Genomic DNA, 24,046 nt, shown 5'->3' with positions numbered 1-24,046 from the left:
CGCTCCGTGGCATGTGGGATCCTCCCAGACCAGGGCTTGAACCCATGTCCCCTGCACTGGCAGGTGGACTCCCAACCACTGCGCCACCAGGGAAGCCCCCTACATTTTTTTTTAAAGTTTTTTTTTTTTGTTTAAATCATGAAAGGGCTTGAATTTTGTCAAATGCTTTTTCTGTGTCTTTTGAGATGGTCATCTGATTTTTATCCTTTATTCTGTTATTGTGGTGTATCACACTGATTTATTTTCATATGTTAGACCATTCTACAGCGTAAGGAAAAATCCTCCTTAGTTATGGCGTATGATCCTTTTAATGTTCTGTCAAATTCAGTTTGCTAGTATTTTGTTGAGGATTTTATGTCTATATCCATCAGGTATATTGACTTTTAGTTTTATTTTCTTGTAGGATCTTTTACTTTGGTTTCAGGGTAATGCTTGCCTCATAAAATTAGCTTGGAACTGTTTTCTCCTCTTCAGTTTTTTTTGGAAAGAGATTGAGGAGAAATATCATTGATTCTTCTTTATTTCACAGATTTCTGCAGTGAAACCATCTGGTTCTAGGGTTTTCTTTGTTGGGAGGTTTTGGATTACTGATTCAATCTCCTTATTAGTTATAGATCTGTTAAGATGTTTTGTTTCTTCTTGGTTCAGTTTTGGTAGGTGATATGCTTCTAGGAATTAATCCATTTCTTCTATTCAATTTTTTGATGTATAATTGTTCATAGCAGTCTCATAACTTTTTATTTGTATTTTTATTCTTGTGGCATTAGTTGTAATGCCTTATCTTTCATTTCCAGTTTCATTTCTAGTTGAGTCTTCTCTCTTTTGTTCTTAGTCTACCTGAAAGTTTATTAATTTTGTTGATCTTTTAGGAAAACATACTCTTTGTTTTCTTTGTTCTATTCTCTATTTCCTTTATTTCTTCTCTAATCTTTATTATATCCTTCTTTTTGCTAACATAGGCTTAGTTTGTTTTTGTTTCCTACTTACTTGAAGTGTAAACTTAGATTGTTTATTTGAGAGCTCTTTCTTTTATAATTTAGGTATTTATCACTATCAACTTACCTCTTAGTACTGCTTTTGCTGCATCCCGTAGACTTTGGAATACTGTTTTCATTTTCATTTTTCTCAGTATATTTTCTAATTTCCCTTTTGATTTCTTCTTTGATCCATTGAATGTTCAGGACTTTGTTGTTTATTTTCCATATATTAGTGAGTTTTCTAGTTTTTCTACTGCTGCTGAGTTTTAGTCTCATTCCATTGTGGTTGGAAAAGTTCTTGTTATATTTTGAATATTCTTAAATTTGTTAAGACTTGTTTTGTGACCTAAAATGTGATCTATCCTGGAGGATGTTCCCTGGACACTTGAAAGAATGTGTATTCTGCAGCTGTTAGGTGGAATGTTTGTATATATCTATTAGGTTCTATATGTCTATTATAGTATTGTTCATGTCCTTTGCTTCCTTATTCTTCTGTCTAAATGCTCTATACATTTTGAAAGTGGGTTTTTGAAATCTCCTATTATTACTGTGCTGCTGTCTGTCTCCCTTCTGTTCTGCCAAGGTTTCTTTAATATATTTGAGTGTACTAATGTTGGGTACATAAATATTTATAATCTTTATATCTTCCTGGTTAATTGACCCTTTTATATTATATAATGTTCTTCTTTGTGTCTTGTGACAGTTTTTAGCTTAAAGTCTATTTTGTCTGATAAATATGGTTATCCCTGCTGTCTTTTGGTTACCATTTGCATAGAATATCTTTTCCATCTGTCTCCTTTCAGCCTATGTGTGTCCTTAAACCTATAATGAGTCCCTTATAGACAGCACATAGTTGGATTTTTTTTCATTCATTATTCTTTGTCTTTTAATTGGGGAGTTCATTCCATTTACTTTTAATATGTTTACTGATAGAAAAGGACTTATTATTGTTATTTTGTTAATTGTTTTCTATCTTGTAGCCTTTTGTCCTCTTTTCCTTTCTTGCTGTCTATCTTTGTGGCTCATTTATTTTTTTGTAGTGACATGCTTTGATTTATTTCTTATTTTATTTTCTGTATTTTCTATAGGTATTTTCCTTATGCTTAATGTGCAGTTTACATAAAACATCTTCGAGTTATAAAAGTCTATTTTAAGCTGATAACTTCGATTGCATACAAAAGGTCTGTTCTTCTACCTCTCCCCTCCCCACCCACTTTGTTACTGATGTCACAAACTACATCTTATTATGTGTATTTATTGATATATCTTTATAGCTATTTTTATACTTTTGTCTCTTAATTTTCATAACAGAATGAAAAGTTATTTATATACCACTGTTACTGTATTAAAATATTTTGTATTTATTTATATATTTACCTTTAACAGTGAGCTTTATACTTTCATAAGCTTTCTCATGTTGATGTTAAGTGTTCTTTTGTTTCAACATAAAGGTCTCCCTTTAACATTTTTTGTAAGATTGGTCAAGTGGTGATTAACTCATTCAACTTTTTTTGTTATGAAAGTCTTTATTTTTCTTTTCTTTTCAAAGAGCAAGTTTTGCCTGATATAGTATTCTTGGCAGTTTTTTCCCCTCATAACTTTGAATATATTATACAACTCCTTTCTGGCCAGCAAGCTTTTTGCTGAGAAATCCACTGTCTTATGGAGGATTCCTGGTATGTGGCAAGACACTTTTCTCCTGCTCCTTTAAAAATTCTTTTGTTTTTGACTTTGACAATTTGATCATAATGTATCTCTGTTTGGATTTCTTTGTTTTTTTCTTAATTGGATGTGTAGGACTTCTTGAGTCTGGATATTCATTTCCTTCTCCAGATTTGAGAATTTTTCAGCTGCTTTTTCTTTAAATAAACTTTTTGCACCTTTCTTTTTCTCTTATTTTATGTGACTACCTTAATACATTTATTAGTCTGCTTGTAGTATCCTGTACATCCGTTAGTCTTTCTTCACTCTTTTTCATTCTGTTTTCTTTTTGCTCCTCTGACTGGATAATTTCAAATGATCTGTCTTTGAGTTTGCTGATTCTTTCTTCTGCTTGATTAAATCTGATGTCGAACCTTCTAATGAATTTTTTTCAATTCAGTTGCTATATTCTTCAGCTTCAAAATATATGTTTGGTTCTTTTTTATATTTTCTATCTCTATTGATATTCTCATTTTGTTTGTGCATCATTTTCCTGAGTTCATTGAGCACCTTTGTGACAGTTACTTTGAAATCTTTGTCAGATAATTCTTATACTCCATTTCTTTAGGGTTAGTTTCTGGAGATATGTTTTGTTCCTTTGGTTGGGTCCTATTTCCCTATTTCTTCAAGTGCCTTGTAACTTTGTGTTGGGATCAGACCATTTGAAACATCTGCCACTTCTTCAAGTCTTCATAGATTGTCTTTGTGTAAGACCTTCAACAGTCATCCTGGGTATAGATTTGGGGGAGCACGCAAACCTTTTCTGTGGATGCAATCTCTCTGTATTTGTGCATTTTAATTACAGATTAGAGAGATTTTCTGATTCATTTTGTCAGGGTCTTACAATCTCTTGCTTTCTCTGGTGTCTTTCCTGTATTACTGCAGGTTCTCTGGAGCTACTCTAAACTTCCTGGATTTCTTTTGTTCTCAGTGGCCCTTAGGCTTGTACAGTAGGCTGCATTGCATCAGTGCTCCTAGTTGGGTGTGACAGAAAGCAGTCCCTGGAGCAGCTCCCTAAAAAGCCTGAACATTGATTAAATTCATGCTCCATTATTCTCTTTCTCCCTTGAGGAATAAGCTGCTGACCTGTATCATCCTCCGTTTGCTCTACTATGGCCCTCTGGAGCAGTATAAAGCCATCCAACTCTTTTTTGTTTCCAGTGGCTGACAGGTATCTAGAGTATATCAGGTCTCATCAGTGCTCTTAGGCAAGACAGAAACCAGTCCCTGGGGTAGCTACTGGAAAAGCTGGAACAGTGGACACACAACCAACTTCCACTCAGAGAGAACCCAGGAGTTGGGAGTTTGTTTCCACTCATTCCACACTGAGTTGGTGGGGAGGGACCATGGAGAGTGAATTTTCCAAACTATCACCTTTATTCTCAGCAGGCCTCAACCTGATGCCCTTTCCTGTCAGTGTTCAGATTCAGACAAGACAGGAGCCGATCCCTTGGGTAGTCCCTCCAAAAATTCAGAATGCTGATTTAAGATCCACATTTCTCTTTTTCTACCCAAGGAGAAGCTGAGAGTCGGGAGTTTCCTCCCAGTTGTATCGCATCTTGCTGGGGGAAGGGACTATGGAAAATGGGTACGATAATTTTTCCTACCAACTTTGATATAGCTGGTTTTGCACTTGCATGGAGTGCAGGATTGTCATAACTGGTTTCTGGATTTTTCACTAAGGGAATTGGTTAGTGTACTGTTGTCTCTGTGGAGGAAAGAAAGAAGGTCTTGGGTTTCCTATTCCTATTCCTATTTCCATTTTGCTGATGACTGGGACAGAATTTTTAACCTAGCCCTCCTCCAACTGTGGTTGGAGAACAGACTCTGACAGATAATAGGCGCCATGAAATATTTGTTGGGTGAATTCTCGTTTATCATTGATTTTCTGTCATTTAAAGTTTTCGTTATGGGAATTTTTTGATCACTATTGAATGCTCTTAAAACACCAATTCATTACTTTGTAAAGGAAGGAAATCAAGCATGTATTTTTGTTTTCCTGTTCAAACTGTATTTTGGGGTAACCAACAAACATTGGGAAGAAAATGTTCTTTTATGAATTATTTCCACTAATAAATGAAGAATAAATGAGAGAATTTACTATCCTTTTGTAATATAAAATAGTAGCTTAGGCAAGTTTCACAAAAAAAAGCTTAAGTTGGAGAAATTTATTATGATGGAATATTGCTGACATTAATTTCTTACTGAATGCGATTTTTGAAACTTTAGGACACTTGAATTTAAAAGGGATTTTAGTGTAATTTTTTCTCTTTTACCAACATGTAAAACATGTAAAAACCAACTACTTACTGATTGGCTGTATGTTCTTTTGGTGAAAGACTATAAATTCTGCTTTTTGTATAAGATCTTCCCTACACTGTCAGAAGAAATCTTATTTCAGATAAGTTCCATCTTTCAGTTTTGACTTTGAACATCTTTCTTCATCATTTGTTTTATCAGGACCTTGTATATTTTTAATTTAAAATACATTGAATATCTACAGTCACTGAGTTAACTCAGGGACCTGGCTTATCCAGAAATACAACAGTTTCCTGGGTGAATGTAAGTTATACTTTCCTTTTTACCTCTAATATATAAATTCTAAAAATAAAGTTTGGGCAATTTGCTTGATTCCTGAATTTACGCAATAAATAATTTTACCAAAGTTAGCAGACATTCTTGGAACGTTTTAATATAATCAGTAACTGGAGAAAGCTTTTAATATAATGTTAGCAATTCTATTTAAACAAAGAGAATTTACCAAAATTATTACATTCTTTTTATGACTATATTTCACATTAAAGGCACTTAGTACTCTTCATTTGCAGCATTTTAGAAAATCTCTGTTAGTTTCTGATTTTCTATGTATATGATGTATAGGACACTGTAGTATTATATAGACATGATAATTCAATATCTATTATCATACTTTGTAACAATGAGCTTTAAAAAAATCTTTTTAATTTTTATCAAACTATACATTGGAAAAGTTAAAACATCTCAATTTACATTTTCATGATGATATAAAAGTCTTTTCTTTCTTCCCCAGAATAACATGGGCAAAATCTGTACCTCATACATTGTGATTTTAATTGCTTAGGGCTCTTTCCATTCTGTGATGAATTTTAATTCTCTTTTGCTGAGCCTCATTTCAGTAACTTTTAAGCATTGTTTCCACCCAATTTTGTGCACTGTAGGACATACAATAACCTCCTGTCATAATAGTTTCTACTTTCTTTGAGGGACTAGGTCTGTTATGAAAATAAAATAGTCACATATTCTTTAAACTAAAGAAGAATTTTACAATCATTTTCAGTGTAGAGACTGAAAATGTAAGTTAATTCTAAGGGAAAGATTCCAGTTAGAAGGGAACCATTTTAAGATGGATATTTCAGGGTACAGCTATTATGTTGAAGTTGAATCTGGCTATGGCCCACATTAATTATGCCCCTTGAGTTTAAACAGACAGAGTAACAGATCATACCTTTCAGAAAGGAAATCAAATCTGAAACATGATGGTGAAGTGTAGTCCTTAACCAAGATAATTTTGTGGAAGATACAGATTAATCTATAACAAATATTACTTGAAGTAATAAAATCCCCTATTTTACTCTTCCAGAAAACATGCAATTAAGAAGTCTTCTGAATTTATACATACTTTTGTGTAAATCATATACAGAAAGTATCTGATTAACTTAGATATGTAAATTCTTTAAGTTCTAAAGTAGAATTATATTCACTTAAGAGAGAAGCTTGTGGTTAGTTTCTCTGACTTTTATTCCTTCCAGTTCATCATTAATTCTGTGGGTAGAATAATTTATAATGTGACTTCAATCATTGCATCCTTTGATCAGAAACCTACAAATATTCTCAATTTTCTTCTTTTTATATTTAAATTCTTCTTCATTGCTTTAATCTTTATCCTTTCCTTGGTCCCACAGTACTTAACTAAGTTTGGGTTTTTTTTCTCACTTTTTCATCTCAGCTCCTAAGTGCATTGAATATTCTTTTCTTTCCTTCTTATTTGTTCTCCTTATGTCAAACCCGTGACTTCCCTGTTGTGTTCTCCTGGCCAAGAATGTTCTTTCTTCTCCATTCTGCCATATAACTATTAGCCATCCTTCATTGACTGGATGAATTTTTTTTTTCCCATTCTCATCTATTCCCTCCCTGATCACTATCCTTTCTAAATTTCTTCCGTACTTATAAACTGTCCCCTAAAAGGCAGCACTTAATGTTATACTCTTGTGATGTTACTTTAATATTTGTTTTTGTTTAAATTTTAGAATAAAAGTGAATAGGTAGGAATAAGCAGGCCATCAACAGCATTCTTTATTTGCCAGAAATTATTCTGAGTCACACTTAGCTTGTATTATTGCTGTAACTACATGATCTCAAAAGGCACTGAACATATCACTGAAGCACAGTTTTCCTTAGCATACCTAATGTACCTTTTTTCTTACCTAACATAATATTTTCACCACCAAAAAAATGTCCTTTGACAAAAGTCTGTTTCAATAGTATATATAGAAACTTGGCTTCCTCAGGAAGTGGGGAAACCAGGACACATAGATGGGTAATCCTCCTTTTGTTTGTTCTTATATCCTCACTGCACAAAGTGTAGAATCTGCCTCTTTCCCTAATAGGTACCCATTACCACAACATGAAGGCAGGAAATAGTCATATGAATACAATAATGGCCGCAGTTTTTACCTGGTATTCCCCTTTTTTTTTTCTTTTTTAAATTGAAATAACATTTTATAAGTGATCATTATAAAAACTCAAACAGTCCAGAAATGGATTAAGTGTATAATAAAATATCCTTTTCTCCATAATTCCACATGCCACATTTGTTTCTCTGTCTCTTAGAAATCACTGGTAAAAATTTAGATTATATCATATATACGTGTGTGTGTGAGTATATATATATATATATACATACACATATATACATATAAATACCATTTATGATTTGTAGTTCCTGACATTTCATTCAAAAATGCATTGAACATCTTACCATTATTTTAAAATGTCTGTAAAGTGTTATTTTTTATCTGTATTTAAATGTCATAATTGGTTAAAATTTAGGGCATTTCCATTTTTTCCATTTTATAAACATATTGGTTTTCATAACTTGTTCAATTATTTAATAGGATCCAAAATGAGAAGGGGAGTTGAGAACTTTCAAGTGTTTCTCAGGACCACTCCTTTAGCATGCTTTTGGAAATGTAGGTCATCTTAGGTTTAATCAATGACAGGGACATGACTAGCGTTTATCAAGTAGAGCTTAGAGATGCTCTGCATCCTGCATTAGGCCAGACAGTCCTAGACAAGGAAGAATTATTTAGTCTGAAGATGCAGGTGTAACCCTTGGAGAAACATGGCAGCGGGAAGTATTTCACTATCTGCTTTAAGAAATTTTTCAATAAATATATATTATTCATAATCTGCAAAACAATATATTCCCATTTAAAATATTTAATTATCTCCCACACCAACCAATAAAATTTTTTTTTTTTTTTTTTGCTGTACTTGGGCCTCTCACTGTTGTGGCCTCTCCCGTTGCGGAGCACAAGCTCTGGACGGGCAGACTCAGCGGCCATGGCTCACGGGCCCAGCCGCTCCGCGGCACGTGGGATCTTCCTGGACCGGGGCACGAACCCAGGTCCCCTGCATCAGCAGGCGGACTCTCAACCACTGCACCACCAGGGAAGCCCCCAATAAAATTTTAATGCAAATCAAAGGAGGGTGTTTTTTTGAAAAGTAAATACATTAGACCCCCCCCCCCCAAAAAAGAGAAAGAATATAAATATATAGATCAAGAAGAAAGGGAAACTGGATGATTTAAACTGTTCCGAAGAATACAGTATATAAATATTGGCCAACATATTGAAAGTGTATATGAAGAGGTTACATTTTAGAAAAAATGTAAAAAAAGCTGAATCAAGAGGAATGAAAATATTTTGAATATACCAACAAAATAGGAGAAATGGAAAAGATGTAAAGTAATACCACCCAAAAAGCTTAAGGCCCACATGATTTCTCAAGCAGGCCCTATTAAAATTAATGGAAAAGTTAATTCCTGTGTTGTTTAAAATGTTCTTCCTATTAAGTGAGAGCACAGGAAATATAGCTCTGCCTTTCATTGTGTGTGTGTGTGTGTGTGTGTGTGTGTGTGTGTATTCTAAAATTGATTTTTATTTTGGTTTTCATAGAAATATGCATAGCTAATTGGAGAAAATGTTTCCCTTTAATTTGATTACAGGATCTCACAAATTCCCTTTATTTTCTTTTTTCTTCCTTCCTTCCTTCCTTCCTTCCTTCCTTCCTTCCTTCCTTCCTTCCTTTCCTTTCCTTTCCTTTCCTTTCCTTTCCTTTCCTTTCCTTTCCTTTCCTTTCTTTCCTTTCTTTCTTATTTTTTTGCGGTACGTGGGCCTCTCACTGTTGTGGCCTCTCCTGTTGCGGAGCACAGGCTCCGGACACGCAGGCTCAGCAGCCATGGCTCACGGGCCTAGCTGCTCCGTGGCATGTCGGATCTTCCCAGACTGGGGCACGAACCCGTGTCCCCTGCATTGGCAGGTGGACTCTCAACCACTGTGCCACCAGGGAAGCTCCATACTTTCTTTTTTATTTTTAATTAAAAAAATTTTTTTTTAAATTTTAACACATTTCTGTCACCTTTCACCCCTTGCCTCTGATAACAAGCTATCGGTTACTTTTATCTGTATCTATAGGTTTGTCATTTTTGTTTGTGTTTTTTTTTTTTTTTAAGATTTCCCATATAGGAGAGATCATACCATATTTGTCTTTCTGTGTCTGACTTATTTCATTTAGCATAATGCCCTCAAAGTCCATCCATGTTGTCTATATTACAAGATTTCATTCTTTTTTATGGGTCAATAATACTCATATATATAATACTCTTGAACAATATTATATCCTGAATAATATTCCTGACTAGGCTGAAATGTATATATTTCAATTAGGTTATTTCCATATCTGGGCTATTGTAAATAATGCTTCAGTGAACAAGGGGATACGTATGTCTTTTTTTGTCTTTTTTTTTCAACATCTTTACTGGAGTATAATTGCTCTACAATGGTGCATTACCTTCTGCTGTATAACAAAGTGAATCAGATATACATATACATATATCCCCATATCACCTCCCTCTTGTGTCTCCCTCCCACCCTCCCCATCCCACCCCTCTAGGTGGTCACAAAGCTCTAGGCTGATCTCCCGGTGCTATGCGGCTGCTACCCACCAGTCATCCATTCTACATTTGGTAGTGTACATATGTCCATGCCACTCTCTCACCTCGTCCCAGCCCACACCTCCCCCTCCCCGTGTCCTCAAGTCCATTCTCCGTGTCCATGTATTTTTCCTGTCCTGCCCCTAGGTTCTTCAGAACTTTTTTTTTGTTTTTTAAGTTCCATATATATGTGTAAGCATATGGTATTTGTTTTTCTCTTTCTGACTTACTTCACTCTGTATGACAGACTCTAGGTCCATCCACCTCACTACAAATAACTCAATTTCATTTCTTTTTATGACTGGGTAATATTCCATTGTGTATATGTGCCACATCTTTATCCAGTCATCTGTTGATAGACAGATGGACAGGTTGCTTCCATGTCCTGGCTATTGTAAATAGAGCTGCAGTGAATATTGTGGTACGTGACTCTTTTTGAATTATGGTTTTCCCCGAGTATATACCCAGTAGTGGGATTACAGGGTCCTACGGTAGTTCTATTTTTAGTTTTTTAAGGAACCTCCATACTGTTCTCCATAGTGGCTGTCTCAATTTACATGCCCACCAACAGTGTGAGAGGGTTCCCTTTCTCCACACCCACCCCAGCATTTACTGTTTGTAGACTTTTTGAGGAAGGCCATTCTGATCAGTGTGAGGTGATACCTAACTGTCGTTTTGATTTGCATTTCTCTAATGATTAGTGATGTTGAGTATACTTTCATGTGTTTTTTGGCAATCTGTATATCTTCCTTGGAGAAATGTCTATTTAGGTCTTCTGCCCATTTTTGGATTGGGTTGTTTGTTTTTTTTGATATTGAGCTGCTTGTAAAATTTGGAGACTAATCCTTTGTCAGTTGCTTCATTTGCAGATATTTTCTGTAGCTTTGTAGTACAGTCTGAAGTCAGGGAGCCTAATTCCTCCACCTCCATTTGTCTTTCTCAAGATTGCTTTGGCTATTCGGGGTCTTTTGTGTTTTCATACAAATTGTGAAATTTTTTGTTCTAGTTCTGTGAAAAATGCCAGTGGTAGTTTGATAGGGATTGCATTGAATCTGTAGATTGCTTTGGGTACTATAGTCATTTTCACAATGTTGATTCTTCCAATCCAAGAACATGGTATATCTCTCCATCTGTTTGTATCATCTTTAATTTCTTTCGTCAGTGTGTTATAGTTTTCTGCATACAGGTCTTTTGTCTCCTTAGGTAGGTTTATTCTTAGGTATTTTATTCTTTTTGTTGCAATGGTAAATGGGAGTGTTTCCTTAATTTCTCTTTCAGATTTTTCATCATTAGTGTATAGGAATGCAAGAGATATCCATGCCTTAATTTTGTATCCTGCCGCTTTGCCAAATTCATTGATTAGGTCTAGTAGTTTTCTGGTAGCATCTTTAGAATTCTCTATGTATAGTATCATCTCATCTGCAAACAGTGACAGCTTTACTTCTTTTCCGATTTGGATTCCTTCTACTTCTTTTTCATCTCTGATTGCTGTGGCTAAAACTTCCAAAACTATGCCGAATAATAGTGGTGAGACTGGGCAACCTTGTCTTTTTCCTGATCTTAGTGGAAATGGTTTCAGTTGTTCACATTGAGAATGATGTTCACTGTGGGTTTGTATATATGGCCTTTATTTATTGAGGTAAGTTCCCTCTGTGCCTACTTTCTGAGGGTTTTTATCATAAATGGATGTTGAATTTTATTGAAAGCTTTTTCTGCATCTATTGAGATGATCATATGGTTTTTATCCTTCAGTTTGTTAATATGGTTTATCACATTGATTGATTTGCGTATATTGAAGAATCCTTGCATTCTAGGTATAAAACTCACTTGATCATGGTTTATCATCCTTTTAAGGAGCTATTGGATTCTGTTTGCTCGTATTTTGCTGAGGATTTTCACATCTATGTTCATCAGTGATATTGGCTTGTGTTTTTCTTTTATTGTGACATCTTTGTCTGGTTTTGGTATCAGGGTGATGGTGGCCTCGTAGAATGAGTTTGGAGTGTTCCTCCCTCTGCAATAATTTAGAAGAGTTTGAGAAGGATAGGTGTTAGCTCTTCTCTAAATGTTTCATAGAATTCACCTGTGAAGCCATCTGGTCCTGAGCTTTTGTTTGTTGGAAGATTTTTAGTCACAGTTTCAACTTCAGTGCTTGTGATCGATCTCTTTATATTTTCTACTTCTTCGTGGTTCAGGTTCCAGAGGTTGTGCTTTTCTAAGAATTTGTCCATTTCTTTCAGGTTGTCCATTTTATTGGCATATAGTTGCCAGCAGTAATCTCTCATGATCCTTTGTATATCTGCAGTGCCAGTTGTTACTTCTCCTTTTTCATTTCTAATTCTATTGATTTGAGTCTTTACCTTTTTCTCTTGATGAGTCTGCCTAATGGTTTATCAATTTTGTTTATCTTCTCAAAGAACCAGCTTTTAGTTTTGATGTTTGCTATCGCTTCTTTCATTTCTTTTTCATTTATTTCTGATCTGATCTTTTATGATTTCTTTCCTTCTGCTAAACTTGGCTTTTTTGTTCTTCTTTCTCTAATAGCTTTAGGTGTAAGGTTGGATTGTTTATTTGAGGTGTTTCTTGTTTCTTGAGGTAAGATAGTATTGCTATAGACTTCCCTCTTAGAATTGCTTTTGCTGCATCCCATAGGTTTTGGGTCATCATGTTTTCATTGTCATTTGTTTCTAGGTATTTTTTAATTTCCTCTTTGATTTCTTCAGTGATCCATTGGTTATTTAGTATCATGTTGTTTAACCTCCATGTGTCTGTATTTTTTACAGCTGTTTTTTTTTCCTTGTAATTGATATCTAGTCTTATAGCATTGTGGTCAGAAAGATACTTTATATGATTTCAATTTTCTTAAATTTACCAAGGCTTTATTTGTGACCCAAGATATGATCTATCCTGGAGAATGTTCCATGAGCACTTAAGAAGAAAATGTATTCTGTTGTTTTTGGATGTGATGTCCTATAAATATCAGTTAAGTCCATCTTGCTTAGTGTGTCATTTAAAGTTTGTGTTTCCTTATTTATTTTCATTTTGGATGATCTGTCCATTCGTGAAAATAAGTCCCCTTCTATTATGGTGTTACTGTCAATTTCCCTTTTTGCGGCTGTTAGCATTTGCCTTATGTATTGAGGTGCTCCTATGTTGGGTGCATAAATATTTACAATTGTTATATCTTCTTCTTGGATTGATCCCTTGATCATTATGTAGTGTCCTTCTTTGTCTTTTGTAATAGACTTCATTTTAAAGTATATTTTGTCTGATATGAGAATTGCTACTCTAGCTTCCTTTGATTTCCATTTGCATGAAATATCTTTTTCTATCCCCTCACTTTCAGTCTGTATGTCTCCCTAAGTCTGAAGTGGGTCTCTTGTAGACAGCATATATACGGGTTTTGTTTTTGTATCCATTCAGCCAGTCTGTGTCTTTTGGTTGGAACATTTAATCTATTTACATTTAAGGTAATTATTGATATGTATGTCCCTATTACCATTTTCTAAATTGTTTTGGGTTTGTTATTGTAGGGCTTTTCCTTCTCTTGTGTTTCCTGCCTAGAGAAGTTCCTTTAGCATTTGTTGTAAAGCTGGTTTGGTGGTGCTGAATTCTCTTAGCTTTTGCTTGTCTGTAAAGGGTTTAATTTCTCCGTGGAATCTGAATGAGATCCTTGCTGGGTAGAGTAAACTTGGTTGTAGGTTTTCCCCTTTCATCACTTTAAATATGTCCTGCCACACCCTGCTGGCTTACAGTGTTTCTGCTGAAAGATCAACTGTTAACCTTATTTGGATTCCCTTGTATTTTATTAGTTGTTTTTCCCTTGCTGCTTTTAATATTTTTTCTATGTATGTAATATTTGATAGTTTGATTAATATGTGTCATGGAGTGTTTTTCTTTGGATTTATCCTGTATGGGACTCTGTGCTTCCTGGACTTGGTCGACTATTTCCTTTCCCATATTAGGGAAGTTTTCAACTATAATGTCTTCAACTATTTCTTAGTCCCTCTCTTTTTCTCTTCTTCTTCTGGTACCCCTATAATTTGAATGTTTGTGTGCTTAATGTTGCCCCAGAGGTCTCTGAGACTGTCCTCAATTCTTTTCATTCTTTTTTCTGTATTCTGCTCTGTGGTGGTCATTTCCACTATTTTATCTTCCAGGTCACTTATCCGTTCTTCTGCCTCAGTTATTCTGCTTTGATTCCTTCTAGAGAGTTTTAAATTTCATTTATTGTGTTGTTCATCATTGTTTGCTCTTTAGTTCTTCTAGGTCCTTGTTAAACGTTTCTTGTATTTTCTCCATTCTATTTTCAAGATTTTGCATAATGTTTACTATCATTACTCTGAATTCTTTTTCAGGTAGACTACCTGTTTCCTCTTCATTGTCATGGTCTGGTTGGTTTATACCTTGCTCCTTCATCTGCTGTGTATCTCTGTCTTCTCATTTTGCTTAACCTCCTGTGTTTGGGGTCTCCTTTTCACAGGCTGCAGGTTCATAGTTGCCATTGTTTTTGGTGTCTGCCCCCATTGGGTAAGGTTTGTTCAGTGGGTTATGTAGGCTTCCCGGTGGAGGGGACACACACCTGTGTTCTGTTGGATGAGGCTGGATCTTGCCTTTCTGGAGGGCAGGACCATGTCCAGTGGTGTTTTGGGGTGTCTGTGAACTTATTATGATTTTAAGTAGCCTCTCTGCTAATGGTTGGGGCTGTGTTCCTTTCTTGCTAGGCATTTGGCATGGCGTTTCCAGTGCTGTGGCTTGCTGGTCGTTGACTGGAGCTGTGTCTTAGTGTGGAGACGGAGATCTCTGGGAGAGCTCTCACTGATTGATATTACGTGGGGCCAGGAGGTCTCTGATGGACCAACATCCTGCACTTGGTTCTCCCACCTCAGAGGCTCAGGCCTGATACCTGCCCGGAGTACCAAGACCCTGTCAACCGCATGGCTCAGAAGAAAAGGGAGAAAAGAAAGAAAGGAAAAATAAAAATGAAATAAAATAAAGTTATTAAAATAAGAAAATATAATAAAAAAGTTAAAAAGTACTAAGAAACAAAAGAAGAGAGAACCAAACCAATAAACAAATCCACCAATGATAACAAGCGCTATAAACTATACTAAAGAAAACAAACAGAGAGACAGAGCCCTAGGACAAATGGTAAAAGCAAACCTATACAGACAAAATCACACAAAGAGCATATACATACACACTCACAAAAAGAGAAAAAGGAAAAAAATATATATATATAGAAAGGAAGAGAGCAACAAAATCAGTAAACAAATCTACCAATGATAATAAGCTCTAAATACTAAACTAAGATAAACATAAAACCAGAAACAGATTAGGCACAGAAAGCAAACCTGAAGTCTACAGTTGCTCCCAAAGTCCACCGCCTCAATTTTGGGATGATTCATTGTCTATTCAGGTATTCCACAGATGCAGGGTACATCAGGATGATTGTGGGGATTTAATCTGCTGCATGGAAAAATTTCTGAGGCTGCATGGAAAAATTTCTTTTTCTCTTCTTTGTTCGCACAGCTCTTGGGGTTCAACTTTGGATTTACCCCCACCTCTGCATGTAGGTCACCCTCTGGCGTCTGTTCTTTGCCCAGAGAGGAGGGGGTTAAAGAAGCGGCTGATTAGGGGGCTCTGGCTTACTCAGGCTGCGGGAAGGGAGGGGTACGGAATGAGGGGTGAGCCTGAGGCAGCAGAGGCTGGCGTGAAATTGCAACAGCCTGAGGCTTTCTGTGTGTTCTCCCGGGGAAGTTGTCCCTTGATCACAGGACCCTGGCAGTGTCGGGTTGCACAGTCTCCTGGGAGGGGAGGTATGGATAGTGACCTGTGCTTGCACATAGGCTTCTTGGTGGCTGCAGCAGCAGCCTTAGCGTTTCATGCCCGTCTCTGGTGTTTGCGCTTATAGCCGCAGCTCTCGCCTGTCTGTGGAGCTCGTTTAGGCGGTGCTCTGCCTTCTCTGGGCAGACAGGGAAGGATTCCTCTGCCCTTGCACACCTTGAAACAATGGTCTCTTGGCATTTAGGCAGTTCCAGACTTTTTCCGGGACTCCCTCCCTGTTAGCTGTGGCGCATGAGCCACATTTAGGCTATGTTCACGCAGCCAACCCCAGTCCTCTCCCTGGGATCTGACCTCTGAAGCCGGAGCCTCAGCTCCCAGCTCCCACATGCCCCGGTGGCTGAGCAGACAAAACTCTCAGGGTGGTTAGTGCTGGTTGGCACCGATCCTATGTGCGGGAATCTCTCTGCTTTGCCACGTGCACCCCTATTGCTGCGCTCTCCTCCATGGCTCCAAAGCTTCCCCCGCCCAGCCCCCGTCTCCACGAGTGAAGGGGCTTCCTAGTGTGTGGAAACTTTTCCTCCTTCACAGCTCCTGCCCAGAGGTACAGGTCCCATCCTTATTCTTTTGTCTCTGTTTTTCCTTTTGCCCTACCCAGGTACGTAGGTAGTTTCTTGCCTTTCGGAAGTCTGAGGTCTTCCCCCAGCATTCAGTAGGTGTTCTGCAGGAGCTGTTCTACATGTAGATGTATTTTTGATGTATTTGTGGGGAGGAAAGTGATCCGCACATCTGACTCCTCCACCATCTTGAAGGTCCTCCGCATATGTCTTTTTGAGTTAGTGTTTTTGTGTTTTTGGATAAATACTCAGAAGTGGCATCACTGGAACATATGGTAGTTCTATTTTTAACTTTTTGAGAACCCTCCATACTGTTTCCCGTAGTGACTGCACCAATTTACATTCCCACCAGCAGTGCACAATGGTTCCCTTTTCTCCACATTCTTGCCAACGCTTGATTTCTTGTCTTTGTGGTAGTAGCCATTCTAACAGGTATGAGGTGATATCACATGTGGTTTTGATTTGCATTTTCCTGATGATTAATGATGTTGAGCATGTTTTCATGTACCTGTTGGACATCTGTATGTCTTTTTTAGAAAAATGTGTATTCAGATCCTCTGCTCATTTTTTAAATTGGATTGTTTGATTTTTGTTATTGTGTTTTATGGGTTCATTATATATTTGTGTTATTATCCCCTTGTCAACTATATGATTTACAAATATTTTCTCCCATTCAGTATGTTGGCTTTTTATTTTGTTGAATTTTTTTTTTTTTTTGCTATGCAGAAGCTTTTTAGTTTGATATAGTCCCACTTGTTTATTTTTGCTTTTGTTGCTTTTTCTTTGGCGTCAGATTCAAAAAATCATCACTAAGACCTATGTTAAGGAGCTTACCACCTATTTTTTCTTCTGGGAGTTTTGTTATTTCAGAAGGTCTTACATTCATGTCTTTAATCCATTTGAATTAATTTTTGTATATAGTATAAGATAGTGGTCTTGTTTCATTCTTTTGCTGTGGCTATTCCATTTTCCCAACACTATTTATTGAAAAGACTGTCCTTTTCCCATTGTATAGTCTTGGCTCCTTTGTTATAAATTAATTGACAATATATGCATGGGTTTATTTCCTCTCTGTGTATCTGTTCCACTGATCTATGTTATTATGCCAATAGATACTTTTAATTAATATACCTTTGTAATATAGTTTGAAATCAGGGAGCATGAGGCCTCCAGTTTTGTTCTTTTGCTCAAGATTAATTTAACTATTCTGAGTCACTTGTGGCCCATACAATTTTAGGATTATTTGTTCTATTTGTATGAAAAATGACATTGGAATTTTTATAGAAATTTTTTGAATCTGTAGATTGCTTTGAGTAGTATGTTTATTTTAACAACATTGATTCTTCCAATCCATCAGCATGGAATATCTTTTCATTTATTTGTGTTGTATTCAGTTCCTTTTATTAATGTCTTGTAGTTGTCAATATACATATTTCATGTCCTTGGTTAAATTCATTTATAGATACTTTATTCTTTTTGATGCAGTTGTAAATGGGATTGTTTTCTAAATTTCTCTTTATGGTAATTCATTATTAGTGTACAGACATGCGACACATTTTTGGGTGTTGATTTTGTATGCTACAACTTTACTGAATTTATTTGTTCTAACAGTTTTTTGATAGAGTCTTTAGGTTTTTCTATATATAATATTATATCATCTGTAAAAAGTGACAGTTTTAGTTCCTACTTTCCAATGTGAATGTCTCATTATAGGTTTTTCTTGCCTAATTGCTCTGACTAGGGCTCCCAACACTATTTTGTGTAAAAGTGGTGAGAGTAGACATCCTTGTCTTGTTCCTGATCTTAGAGGAAAAGCTTTTAGCCTTTCGCCATTGAGTGTGATATTAGCTGTGGGCTTGTCATATATGGTGTTTATTATGTTGTGGTATGTTCCCTCTACACCCACTTTGTTTAAAGTTTTCATTATACATGGGTGTTGAATTTTGTCAAATGTTTTGTCTGCATCTATTGAAAAGATCATATGATTTTTATCCTTCATTTTGTTCATGTGGTATATCACATTGACTGATTTGCAGATATTGAATCATCCTTGCATTCCTGGAATAAATCCCAGTTGGTCATGATGTATGATCCTTTTAATGTATTGTTGAATTTAGTTTGATAATGTTGTGTTGAGGGTGTTTTTCGTTTATTTTCATTAGGGACACTGGCCTGTAATTTTCTTTTCTTGTAGCAACCTTGTCTTATTTTGGTATCAGGGTTATGGTGGCCTTATGAGTTTGGAAGAGTTCCCTCCTCTTTTCTTGTTTGGAACAGTTTGAGAATAGGTATTAATTATTCTTTGAACATTTGGTAGAATTCACCAGTGAAGCCATCCAGTCCTGGATTTTTGTTTTCTGGGAGATTTTTGATTACTGATTCAGTCTTCTTGCTAGTAATCCATCTGTCCAGATTTTGTATTTCATCATGATTTAATCTTGGAAGCTTCCTATTTTTTCTAGGAATCTATCCATTTATCCTAGATTGTCCAATTTGTTGGTGTATAATTATTCATGATAGTCTCTTATGATCCTCTGTATTTCTATGGTATCTGTTGGAAGATCTGCTAATTCATTTCTGATTTATTTATTTGAGTCCTCTCTTTTATTTCATTTCTGATTTATTTATATAGAGTCCTTTGTTTTTCTTCTTGATGAGTCTTTTTAGAGGCTTTCCAATTTTGTTTATCTTTTCAAAGAACCAGCTTTTAGTTTCATTGGTCTCTATTGTCTTTTTAGTCTCTATTTCATTTATTTTTGCTCTAATCTTTGTTATTTACTTCCTTCTGCTAATTTTGGGCTTCCTTATTTTTTTTCCTATTTCTTTGAGGTATAAAGGTAGGTTATTTGAGGCTTTTCTTGTTTTTTGAGTTATGAATTTGTCACTGTGAACTTTCCTCTTAGGACCTCCTTTGCTTCATCCCACCAATTTTGGTATATTTACATTTTCATTTGTCTCAAGGAATTTTTTGATTTCTTCTTTGACCCATTGGTTGTTCAGTAGCATGTAGTTTAATCTCCACATATTTGTGAATATTTCAGTTTTCTTCATGTAATTAATTTTTAGTTTCATGCTGTTGTGGTTTGAAAAGATGCTTGATATGATTTCAGTCTTCTTAAATGTATTAAACCTTGTTTTTTCTTAACCTAACATGATTTGTCCTGAAAATGTTCCATGTGCACTTGAGAAGAATGTGTATTCTGTTGCTTTTGGATGGAATGTCCTATATATATATATATATATATATATACACACACACACACACACACACACACACACACACACACACACACATCTGTTAAGTCTTCTGGTCTAACATGTTGTTTAAGGCCAGTGTTTCCTCACTGATTTTCTATCTGGATGACCTATCCATTGATTAAATGGAGTATTAAAGTCCCATACTATTATTGTACTGCTGTCTGTTTCTTCCCTTTGCATCTGGTAATATTTGCTTTATATATTTAAGTTCTCCTACTTTGGGTGCATAAATATTTACAGATGTTATATCCTCTTATTGGATCGACCCTTTATCATTATGTAACACCTATCTTTGTCTCTTATTATTTTTTTTAAACTTTATTTTGTCTGTTATGAGTATATGTTACTGAAAGTGGGGTCTGGCTGCTTACTGCTCAAAAGCCAATAAGGAGGCAAGTTTGGTGGAAAGGAAAGTTTGCTTTTATTTCAGATGCAGGCAACTGCTGGGGAGGGCGGACTCCTGGTCAAAGGCTGATCCCCCCAAGCTCCCAACAGTCAGTGGGCAAGAGCTTTTATAGACCAAGGAAGGGAGCTACATGCAGAAACAGCACAGTCAGCACTGACAGTCATCTTGAAATTAGTCATGCAGGGGCCTGATAAGTGTGATCTTGATTGTTTTAAGAACAGTTAGTCCTTAGTTCCAGGGTCAGTTTGTTTCCATTTCTTTGAGGCCAGTTCTTGGAATTGTGGCAACTTATGTCATGACTAAAGTCTGGTCATTGTGTAGTTAACTTCTTTTACCTGGTGGGGGTTTCAGTATCATAAAACAGCTCAAGGATATGGCTCAAAATGTTATCTATAACCCTTGAGGAGGAAGTAAAGGTCCTTGACTATGCTTAATGATTAAAGTATTATTATTTAGTCTTGTTGGACTGATTTCCTTTGTTTCTGCATTTTCTCACTTCTCTGATTAAACTTATCCTTTGGCTAAAGTTTTTCCACAGACAAAAGACAGGCTGATGACATGGGGGGGGGCAGGATTATAGGGTGCTGCTCCATTTCATATAGATACCTCAGCTTTTTTTTGCATGGAATATCTTTTTCCATCCCTTCACTTTCAGTTTATGTGTCCTTACCTCTAAAGTGAATCTCTTGTAGGCAGCATATAGATGGGTCTCACTTTTTCATACATTCAGCCACTTCATCTTTTGATTGGAGAATTTAGTCCATTTACAATTAAAGTAATTATTGATAGGTATGTACTTATTGCCATTTCGTTAATTGTTTTCTGACTTTTTTAGTAGTTCCTCCCTTTTGCTCTCTTTCTCTGTAGTTTAATGACTTTCTTTAGTGGTATGTTTATATTCCTTTCTCTTTATCTTATGTGTATTTACTATAGGCTTTTGCTTTGTGGTTACTATGAATCTTATGTATAACAACTTCCCAGAGAATGAGTAGAGAGAGAAAGGGGTAGAAATCTTATTTGAAGAAATAATGGGTGAAAACTTCCCATATCTTGTGAAGGAAACAGACATCTGAATTCAGTAAACCCAGAGTTGCAAATCAAATGAACCTAGAGAAACTCACACCAAGACATATTAAAATTAAAATGTCAAAAGTTAAAAACAAAGAAAGAATATTAAAAGCAGTAAGACAAAAACAACTTGTTATGTACAAGGGAACCCCCATAAGACTAACAGCAGATTTTTCAGCAGAAACTTTGTAAACCAGTAGGCACTGACACAATATATTTAAAGTGCTGAAAGGAAAAAAACCTTTTAACCAAGAATACCTGGCAAAACTATCATTCAGAGTTGACAGAGAGATAAAGATTTTTCCAGACAAGCAAAAGCTAGAGTTCATAACCACTAAACCAGCCTTACAAGAAATGTTAAAGGGACTTCTTTAAAGCTGAAAAGAAAAGGTGCTAGTTAGTAACAAGAAAACATATGAAGGAATAAATCTCACTGGAAAGTAAATATATAGCAAAAGTCATATATTAATCACTTACAAAACTAGTAAAAATGACTGTGATTATAATAATTAGTTAAGAGATAGACAAGATAAAAAGATGTAAAGTGACATGTAGATATAACAGTTTTTCTTTATGAAAACACCTGAAAAAAAGGAATATAAAAGAAAAATTACAGAGTCTATCTGTTTTATTAAAAATAAACACTGTGAAAAACGCTTAAACAACCTGAGTAGTTACCCAATACCATGACAATTTATTCTGTTTTTCAAAATAAGGCAAGAGTAGGTACAGACTCTGAACAAATATGTCATATCAAATACATATAGATTATTCTCTCCTGAAACTCTGTAAACTGATGGTAAATAGTTTAGTGAAATGATAAAAGCTTAAAGAATCAAAGAGAAAACAGCAATATTTTCGAAGATAGGACGTCTAAGGATCAAAGAGACCAAAGAGAACCAAATTCTACACTGACAGTGGGGAGATCTGATCTTTCTAAAGGCTATTAAATATACTTTTAATATACTTTAGGAAACAATATACAAAGATGAGCTTTCCCACCATTTCCAGGTAACAGCAAGAAGCTCCAATTACAGAAATTTAGCATTTTGTGATGGCTAAGAACAGCAGTCAGCACCAGACTTGAACAGTGAGCTACAACACAAACATCCTTCAAAATGAAATGTCATAATAGCAAGACAGGTAAACTAGGGTTTAACAAATGACAACCACTTGGGAAGTGACTTAATCATTCTTGTTGAATTTCATATTTCATTAAATATTCTTATACACAATTTCCTGTTAATTGCTTTAAACAAAACCTCCCTTAAGGAATTATTTCAATTAAGTATAAATGTTCAACAAGAATAGTTCTGACAAAGAATCCCCAGGTAATTCAAATTCTAATATGCATTGACCGAAGGTAAAGAAAAATAACAATTTTTGTTTAACATGTTTATTACAACAGATACAATTCACAACTGGCTAGCTGACTAGAATTGATGGCATAAGATACCATTGAAAGTATAGAGAAAAATAAAGATGAAACTCAGGAAAACTGGTTAGCAGTATGTTTTTAATGCTTAGTTTACCAAGTCTAGTGAATGCCTCTTCGCCCCTCTGGCAGAAAAGTAGAGATTTATCCTCTGAACAGGTAAACAGGGAATCTTGGGATGGGAGATATCAATTTTGTTGGTCATACATAAAATAGGGGCTAAAACAAACTACTGAAAGCTGAGATATCTCCAATCTTTACTCCTCTCTTGGCTCACAGTATCAAGACCTATTAGTCTTACACCCTCAGAGAAGGAAACTGAAAGAATCTACTTTGAAGAAAATTGTCAGTCCAGTGAAATAGACTAAAGGATATATTATGAGGGGGTTTCACAAGGAAATAGTCGACCTAGATTAACCTGTAGAGAAGCCACAGTTGAAAAGTACTACTCATGAACTTAGAGTTTACTATCAACATTCATTGTACAGCTCTTGAACATAAACAGCTAACCAACAACTATGAGAATCTGGGGATAATCAGTAAGATAAAACATGAGACAAAAATAAATAAAATAACTAGAAGTACACAGAGTTTATACAGGGAGGAAAGAGACTTACCATTAATATCTTCAGAGATAATACACCCACACAATAAGAACAAGATGTGACATAAAATGAATTACTAAAAACATAATAGAATTACTGAAAAATTTAAAAATTGTTGTAATAATGTAACTTAATAGTAGGTTTGGAAGATAAAATTGACTGAATTTTCTGAAAAAGAGTAAAAATGAAAGAGATGAACATTAGGAGAGAACTATTTAGTGAAGTAAAGGATCAGTCCGATAGGGCCAGCAACTAAAGTACAGAGTGAAATAATTCTATAATGAAAGAGCAAACAATACAGTGGAGTGTGTTATACATAAATTAAATAATTTTTAAAAATGGGTAAGAATTAAAGTTCAATTTGAAGTTTCCAAATTGAATTTATACAGTGGATGAAAATAGACCTACCAACACCAAGAAAAATAATGAAAAAAATCAGCTCTCTGAGAAAAAACAGAAGATAATCCCAGCGTTTTGAAAGGAAAAACAAAAATAGGTCACTAGAAATCAATGAAGTAAAATCTTATAAATTGTAAGAGAAAATTATTTCCAATATAGAATAATATGCTTGGCCAAACTATTAATCAGATATGAGAAAATCATAAAAAGCATTTTCAACATTCAAATTTCCAAAATGATGCTTCCAATGCTTAGTATCTCAGAAAGTTACTGAAGAATGCTTTACTAAATTGAACAGTAAATGAGGAAAGAGAAGGGCACAGTGTGTAAGGAATCTCCAGGTTGTTAAAGACATAGAGCATATTTAAATGATAATCTGTGTGTATCAGAACTAAAGAAAAAAACTTCTTCAAAAAGATAAAACTGATAAAATGCCTAATGTTTATGAATGTATTGATAGACTCATTAGATAATTGGAATTGAGATTGGAGCTTTTTTTGATACATATATAGAAAACTAAACAAAACAAAAATAAGTAAATTGT

This window comes from Delphinus delphis, chromosome 2, assembly GCF_949987515.2.
Source record: "Delphinus delphis chromosome 2, mDelDel1.2, whole genome shotgun sequence".
Taxonomy (NCBI): domain Eukaryota; kingdom Metazoa; phylum Chordata; class Mammalia; order Artiodactyla; family Delphinidae; genus Delphinus; species Delphinus delphis.
The sequence above is the reverse complement of the archived record's forward strand: the minus strand, read 5'-3'. Positions refer to the sequence as shown.